This window comes from Drosophila subpulchrella, unplaced genomic scaffold, assembly GCF_014743375.2.
Source record: "Drosophila subpulchrella strain 33 F10 #4 breed RU33 unplaced genomic scaffold, RU_Dsub_v1.1 Primary Assembly Seq69, whole genome shotgun sequence".
In the NCBI taxonomy this organism is placed as follows: Eukaryota; Metazoa; Arthropoda; class Insecta; order Diptera; family Drosophilidae; genus Drosophila; species Drosophila subpulchrella.
The window spans coordinates 544,021-552,360 of NW_023665705.1; positions in this window are offsets into that span (position 1 = coordinate 544,021).

Genomic DNA, 8,340 nt, shown 5'->3' on the forward strand with positions numbered 1-8,340 from the left:
GGGCGGATTCTATAAAGAAGAACTGAAAAAAACACGATTTCCCCACACATACCTAGTTGAAAAAATTGTAAGGCGAAAAGGAAATAAAGTTTTGGTTAAGTGGCTTGGGTTTATGCGGGTTCTGGGACAATTAGCATAATCCAATAAATTAACTGATTTTAATGGGCTTTGAAGTCATAAAAATGTCGCGACCATGTCTATAAAGAGTATACTTAATTGCCCCCATCGCCCCCACATCCCCATGTGACAATATTGATCATGTATCCTTCCCCTCATTATGTGCAATTAATAGTCAGGTGAGAAAGGTGCACGTGAGAAAGGTCGCACAACCATAGTATCCAAAGGTTGTTATCTTACAGGAACATATCCGATCATGTTGGGGAAAGGTGTGATCACGTACCCTTTTGCCTCATTATCACAGGTGTTGCTGTGCACGTGTGAAAGGTCGCACACCCAAAGTATTCAAAGATGGTTATCTTAGAGGAACATGTCCGATCATGTTGGGGAATAATGTTTTCTATGATTGTAAAACTAATTTAGAAATCAAAAGAACCTCAATAAAATAAATCTCACAAGTTAATGATTCTCAGATGTGAAATATTTTCAAACACACATTTTTGTTTCCGCCCCAGAACGTTTAACTGGTAAATTCTCTAAGATTCTCTCCTTTCCACAAATGGGTCATAAACATGTCATAAAAGGGATTCAAGCAAGAGCTACCCGAACATGCGCACCTGTCCATTACCTGACCGCAATAAAAGGGACACATGCACAAGCCTGAAGGCGCACGCTCATTGACAAGAGTTTGGCATTAATGTTCCGCCTGGGTATAAAATGACAGTGACACCACATAACCTAATTTATTTACCAATCAACTGTGACGAAATAAGCACACTATCTATACGCATAGTTGATCAAAACGGTGATTTGGTGAATTTACGTGGTGAAAAGGTTTCGATTCGCATGCACATTCGGTTAATAGAATGATTATTTATAATAAAAGACGTAGCTTAAGTCCTCAGCCAAGCATTACTAATTGTAAAGCTATAGAAAGAGGATCAAAAGTAAAAAGAAGCTCACTTACTTTGAAAAATAAACTATTTTTAAAGTCGTTAGGCTTGAAGCTTCGAGTATAATATAAAAGGTGGAAAGGAAAACAATGAACGAAATTTTAAATGTTCGAGAAAAGGTTTACTCAGATGAGAGTATTTCGAAGAAAGAGTTTCATACTTATTCATCGTATAATCAAACATTTAAGCCAAACGATGAAATTCGAATTACTATTCAAAATCAAGACTTGTACGTGCTTCCTCACGAAAGTTACCTTAATTTTCAAGGAATTATTAGAAAAGATTCACCGAATGGACCTACAACTGAAAATGTTACCACTTTTTTTAAAAATAATTGTATGGCTTACTTTTTGGATGAAATTAAGTACGAAATAAATGGATGTGAGATTGACAAAACACGATTTGTCGGTATGACTACAACCCTAAAAAATTATATATCTCTGGATAATCTTCAAAGTCAAAATCTATTAAATTCCGGATGGAGCAGTGGGGACGAAATATCTACGGGACCCCACTTTAACTTTTCTGTACCATTAAAAAATTTATTGGGATTTGCTGAGGATTATAAAAAAGTTTTGTTAAATTGTAAACACGAACTAGTGTTGATGCTAACTAAGAATCTTGGTGATGTGTTTGAACAAACCAGAAATGAACAAACTTTTAAGTTGGAAATGACGAATATAACCTGGAAAATTCCCCATGTAACTCCGAGCGATTTTGCAAAAATTAAGATGTACGATATTATTAAAAGTGGTGTAAACCTACCAATCGCATTCCGGAGTTGGGATTCATATGTTAACCCCAAATTGGGGTATGGAAGTCAACACAGCTGGAATGTGAAATTGTCGGCTAACCGCGAAAAACCAAGATTTGCTATAATTGGATTTACACTAAATGGAGAACTTATCACAAATAACTTATCAAACTTGAAAGTTCACTTGAATTCAGAGTCATATCCATATGATAATCTGAATGTTGATTTTAGTAAGAATCAGTATGCTCACCTATATGAAATGTATACAAGATTTCAGTCTAGTTACTATAATCGTGAATCACAACCATTTTTGACCCCAAATGAATTTAAATTGAAGGCCCCTATTATTGTGGTTGATCTTTCATATCAAAACGAATCAGTGAAAACTGGTCCTATTGATGTGAGAATTTCAATAGAACTGAAGACACCAAGTCATGAAAATACCCAAGCTTACTGTCTCCTCATACATGACCGTTTAGTTGAATATAACCCATTAAACGGACTAGTACAACGAGTTGTTTAACATTAGAAAAATGTTGAATGATACTGTTTCGATTGATGTTCAAGGTTTCTTTGATAATAATAATAATTTTATTTTAAAGGAAATTGGAATTGTATTCGAAAAAGATCCAAACTTGAATAATAGTATTTTAATAGAACCACCATATGATTTTACTTTGCTAAATACAAAATCTCGAAAGACTGCAATTTGGTTAACCAATACACATCACAAAATTTTTTGGAACGATGGAGAGAACAGTTTTCCACAAACTCGAAAGTATCTAAGGACAATTACAAGCGGAAAACAAATTATTTGTAAAGGTGTGGAAAAAAAAACGATTTCTACAGAAGTTTTTTGGGAGTCGTCAGCTCATTAATATCGAGGAAATGGGCTGTCCGTCATTAAACAGGTTTAAAGGAAACCGGTTTCCCTATTGTGAAACACACCTTAAGGGCGGGGTTTGTGCTCTAAACAATGCATACATTATTTTGACATTTTTTAAAAGTAGCTCCAAAACAATAAAATAAGTGTTATACTTCATTTTAAAGTTGAGACTAGATGTGTAAAGACCTACAAGAAAATAGAATTAACAAAATGAAATTTCATGAGGAAATTGACCAATTTATTGAACAATTTAAAGGAGAGATAACTGGTCAGCATTTTCAATATCTTCTAAACACAAAATCTATGTTCATGAATCGAGGTGGACATGATCTCAAAAGTACGAATTATGGTGAACACTTTACATTTTGTAATCCAGAAATGACGTCGGAAACGTGCGCCTGCTTCTTCTATGCAAATCGCCGGAATCAAAGCAGAAAATTAATTTCTATGTATAACAAAAATGTTCGCAATATCAAAATAAATGAATAAATGTATTATTATGCTACAAAATAAACTTCTGACTTTTTATTTCGAGTTAAAATTACAGGTACGGAGAATGGAAAATATTTCCTTGACTGAGATATGTCGGCTACTTGCGAGTTGTTGCGCGGTCGTGATTTCAACCCCTATTATGGGAACGTATTAGAGCTAGCAGTCAGCCGTGAGGTCGTTGGCGTGAGGCCCATGATCTTGTCAATGAGCGTGCGCCTTTAGGCTTGTGCATGTGTCCCTTTTATTGCGCTTGTCAATGAGCGTGCGCCTTCAGGCTTGTGCATGTGTCCCTTTTATTGCGGTCAGGTAATGGACAGGTGCGCATGTTCGGGTAGCTCTTGCTTGAATCCCTTTTATGACATGTTTATGACCCATTTGTGGAAAGGAGAGAATCTTAGAGAATTTACCAGTTAAACGTTCTGGGGCGGAAACAAAAATGTGTGTTTGAAAATATTTCACATCTGAGAATCATTAACTTGTGAGATTTATTTTATTGAGGTTCTTTTGATTTCTAAATTAGTTTTACAATCATAGAAAACATTATTCCCCAACATGATCGGACATGTTCCTCTAAGATAACCATCTTTGAATACTTTGGGTGTGCGACCTTTCACACGTGCACAGCAACACCTGTGATAATGAGGCAAAAGGGTACGTGATCACACCTTTCCCCAACATGATCGGATATGTTCCTGTAAGATAACAACCTTTGGATACTATGGTTGTGCGACCTTTCTCACGTGCACCTTTCTCACCTGACTATTAATTGCACATAATGAGGGGAAGGATACATGATCAATATTGTCACATGGGGATGTGGGGGCGATGGGGGCAATTAAGTATACTCTTTATAGACATGATCGCGACATTTTTATGACTTCAAAGCCCATTAAAATCAGTTAATTTATTGGATTATGCTAATTGTCCCAGAACCCGCATACGTTAATGAGGGGGGGAGGGGTCATTAATATGTTAATTAGTGAGAGGCGGGGGTCATTAATATGCTAATTAGTAAGGGGGCGGGGGCCATTAATATGCTAATTGTCCCAGAACCCATCTTTCCCTACTACTTATATTTTACAATTTATTATATCTTATATAATATGTTCGAATTATTAAGAAAGAGTACGATTTTCTGGGTATTGATTAAAGTAGGATTTGATATAATGTAGAAAGGGTTTTGGGAGTTGAACGATGCAATTCTTTGGAGAGTAAGGGCGGGGCATGAGGTAATAATATGGGTTAGGCTTATTGGGCTGATGTTGCACAGGGGGCAGATAGAGGAAAGGTTTCTATCAATGTAATGCGCATTGGTGAACTTGGTGTGTCCAAGTCGTATTCTGTTAATAATAATTTGTTGTCTTCTATTCATTTCGTATTTGCGTGGGAATGTTAGGGGTTTTACAAGTTGGTACCAAGGATATGCTGTTTCCAAGGTGTTTATCAGTTCATTATCTAAGCATTGTTATAGGTGGCGAGCGATGTCAGTAAAATTGTAGTTAGGGGTGTATATAAGGGGGGATTGAAGGCTAAGTTTGGCAAATGAGTCAGCAGTTTCGTTGCCTTTTATTCCTATGTGTCTAAGAATCCAAATAAGGCTTATTTTTCAGAAGTATTTGGTTATGATGTTTCTTATTGATGTAATGTAGTAGGAGTGTTTATTGAGGTTTTTAATCGAGTTAAGGGAGGAGAGGGAGTCGGTGCAGATTGCGTGTTTTCCAGACTTTCCTTGACAAAGTTTTGTGGCTTCTAGGATGGCAATGATCTCGCTCGTGTAGGAGGAAGAGTACATTGGTATTAGACCGGATTTTAAAAGGTTATTTTCATCAGTAATACTGAATCCACATATACCATCAGCCTTAGAACCGTCAATATATACAAATTTGTGTTGTGGGTATGAGGATTGTAAGGACCTGAAAAGTTGTTGGAAAGTTGTTGCATACCCCTTTGTTTTTTATGAGATGACAGACTGGTATCGATAGCTTTATGTATGGTAGTCATATTACATTTTTTACAGTTACTGATTCGGATAGGAGAAACGGGGGTGGTTGCATGCTTGGATTATTCTGTTTATGGTACTAGGGTATCTGTATTTTCTTTTATGTGGCTTTATTAGTTTAGTTATATGGGTGCCGTGTGCGAAAAGGATATTTTTACTTAATTTGGCTGTAAGGAAGTTTCGTTTTTGTTCTAATGTGTTTGGTTTAGTTTCTAGTAGTAAGTTGATTACTGGTGTGGTTCGATAGGCTCCTAAGGCTGATCTTAGAGCTGCATTGATTGTTGTTTTTAAACAGTTTAATTTAGATTTGGGAGAATATCCGTAATAAGGCAGGCAAAAATCGATTTTTGAAATGAGGATAGATTTAATAGTATTGATAAGAGTGGTTGTGTTACTGTTATATTTAAGGGAAGAGAGATGTTTAATAATATTTAGAGATTTTGATAGTTCTGTTTTTAGTTTTGTAATATGGGTGTTCCAGGTGTATTTGTTGTTAATAGTAAGTCCTAGTATTCTGAGGGAGTTGGTACTAGGAAGATTTGTGTCGCCTGTAAGGATCTTGGCAGAGCAGTTATGTTTTCTGCAAATGTGAAGGACTTGACATTTTTCTTTTGATAGAATTGATCCAGAGTACGTACACCAGTCGTTTATTTGAGTAAACAGGGTTTGGAGGTTGGTAGTGGGGTTTTTTTGTTTATTGTGTTCGATTATAAGATGGAAGTCATCGGCGTATGCTGTTAGTTTTATTTCTTTGTGTAAGGAGATAATATGGGAGAGATTGTTGTAAGCTATGAGAAAGAGAATTACTAAGATTGGAGACCCCTGTGGTATGCCATTGTTAAGTGGGAAAAAGCTTGAAAAGTTGTTGCCGGATTTTATGATTATTTTTAATAAAGTATAATATGTTTGACATAAATAAAAAGAGTCGATATTTTTATGTCGACCAATACATCACTGCACAGAAAAAAAAACGAGCCAGGATCAATTTGATATGCGCATGGTAAATTTGTGTTTTTTAGACACATATCATTTTTACCATTAAAAATTGTTAAATTGATACCAAAAATTGTCAAGTTGTCGATTTCTCTCTTTTCGGAAATTCTCTGACATCGAAAAAGAGAGTGGAAGCGGAAAGGATATATTCGAAACTCGAATTGGCCTACTTCGATCATGTTGTCTTGCTTGCACTTACATACGTTTTAGTGGATTTTTTGACACTTGAGTTTTATTGTGAAGCCGGCAGACGTAAATTGTCAGTGTTTTTACTTAGCGCAGAACAAGGAAAAGGTGAGTAAACTTAGTGGAAAAAACTAAAATCGTGTGCGGTTTTCTGACTGCCCTACGACAACGAAAGCACGTGCAACTATGTATGTACACACATACGTATGTACGTAAGCATGTGTATTTGTGCCAGCGTGAATAAAATTTATAAGTATGTATGTCTATCTAACATTAAACATAATTGGATTTAAACATAAACATATTTTAAAATGCGCTTAGATTTACATGCCTATTCATTTTTTTTTTCTACGGCGCCCTGCAAAGTCGTTTCTCATGTACATACACAAGTATGTATAGACAGATGCACGTGATTTTCATTGTTTTTCTTAAAATTTTGCATATTCTTGAATGTCTTTTACAAATTTGTTCTTATTACTCAATTAATTAAGGTTTCAAATTTTAGCGAGCACTTTCAAGCTTATGTGGTGGATGCCGAACTGGAATCTTTTAAGATTGTATAAAAACTATAAATATAAGTTAAGCACAATTAAGAAATTCGAGTTAATAAGTATACATAAGTACGAAAAAAATACCCAATGTAAATATCCTAAAATAATGTGTTAATAAGAAATACTGTAAATATTTTGTACAAACTGTAAATAGGTAATAAAACGTATAATAAAAAAAATTGGTATATTATTATACCCGCTACTCGTAGAGTAAAAGGGTATACTAGATTCGTCGGAAAGTATGTAACGGGCAGAAGGAAGCGTTTCCGACCCCATAAAGTATATATATTCTTGATCAGGATCACTAGCCGAGTCGATCTAGCCATGTCCGTCTGTCCGTCTGTCTGTCTGTCCGGATGAACGCAGTGATCTCGGAAACTACGAGAGCTAAGCTATTGAGATTTGACGTGCAGATTCCTAAGCTTCTTACGCAGCGTAAGTTTGTTTCAGTAGAGTGCCACGCCCACTCTAACGCCCAAAAACCGCCCAAAACTGTGGCTCCTACAGTTTTGATGCCAGAATAAAAATTTTAACTGAAATGTATTGTTCTCATCAATACCTATCGATTATTAAAAAAAAATTTGCCACGCCCACTTTTACGCCCACAAGCCGCCCACAAACTTCAAAAAATCGTAAGTATGAACGTGGATATCTCGGAAACTATCAAGGATAGAGAATTGGGATCTCAGATTTAGATTTCGTAGCCTTGTGCGCAGCGCAAGTTTGTTACGCAAATATTCCACGCCCACTCTTACGCCCACAAACCGCCCAAGCCTGTGGCGCCCACAATTTTCATGCTAGATACAAAATTTTAACCGAACTGTATTGGTCTCGTCAATACCTATCGATTGACCCAAAAAAAAATTTGACACGCCCACTATAACGCCCATAACGCTTAAATCTGTCTACCGCCGACAGGTGGCGCATTTCAATCTCGCTTTGCTGCTAGCATATCTCCATTTCCCTTTGGTCCCTTTAGCTGAGTAACGGGTATCTGATAGTCGAGGTACTCGACTATAGCTTTCTTCCTTGTTTTTATTTAAATTTGTCTTTGACATTATAATATCAAATTAACAATAATATCAATTTGGTATTTTTAATATCCAATCTACTACAATGTACATTTGAAATTATAATATCAAATCTACAATAATATCAAATTTACAACAAAAATATTTCAAAAAATTGATACCGCTTAATGTAAAAATGATATTACCGAAATATCGTTTTTACCATTTCGAACATATCAAATTGATATGTGCCGTATCAAGGCCGAATTTATACTGGATTATCATCATTATATCAATTTTTTTTCTGTGTGGGGTTTAGTACACCGTCATTATGGGAGAATGTATGATATCCCATTCATTTAATCGGTTTGATTAATTTCTCCAAGTACTCATATTTAG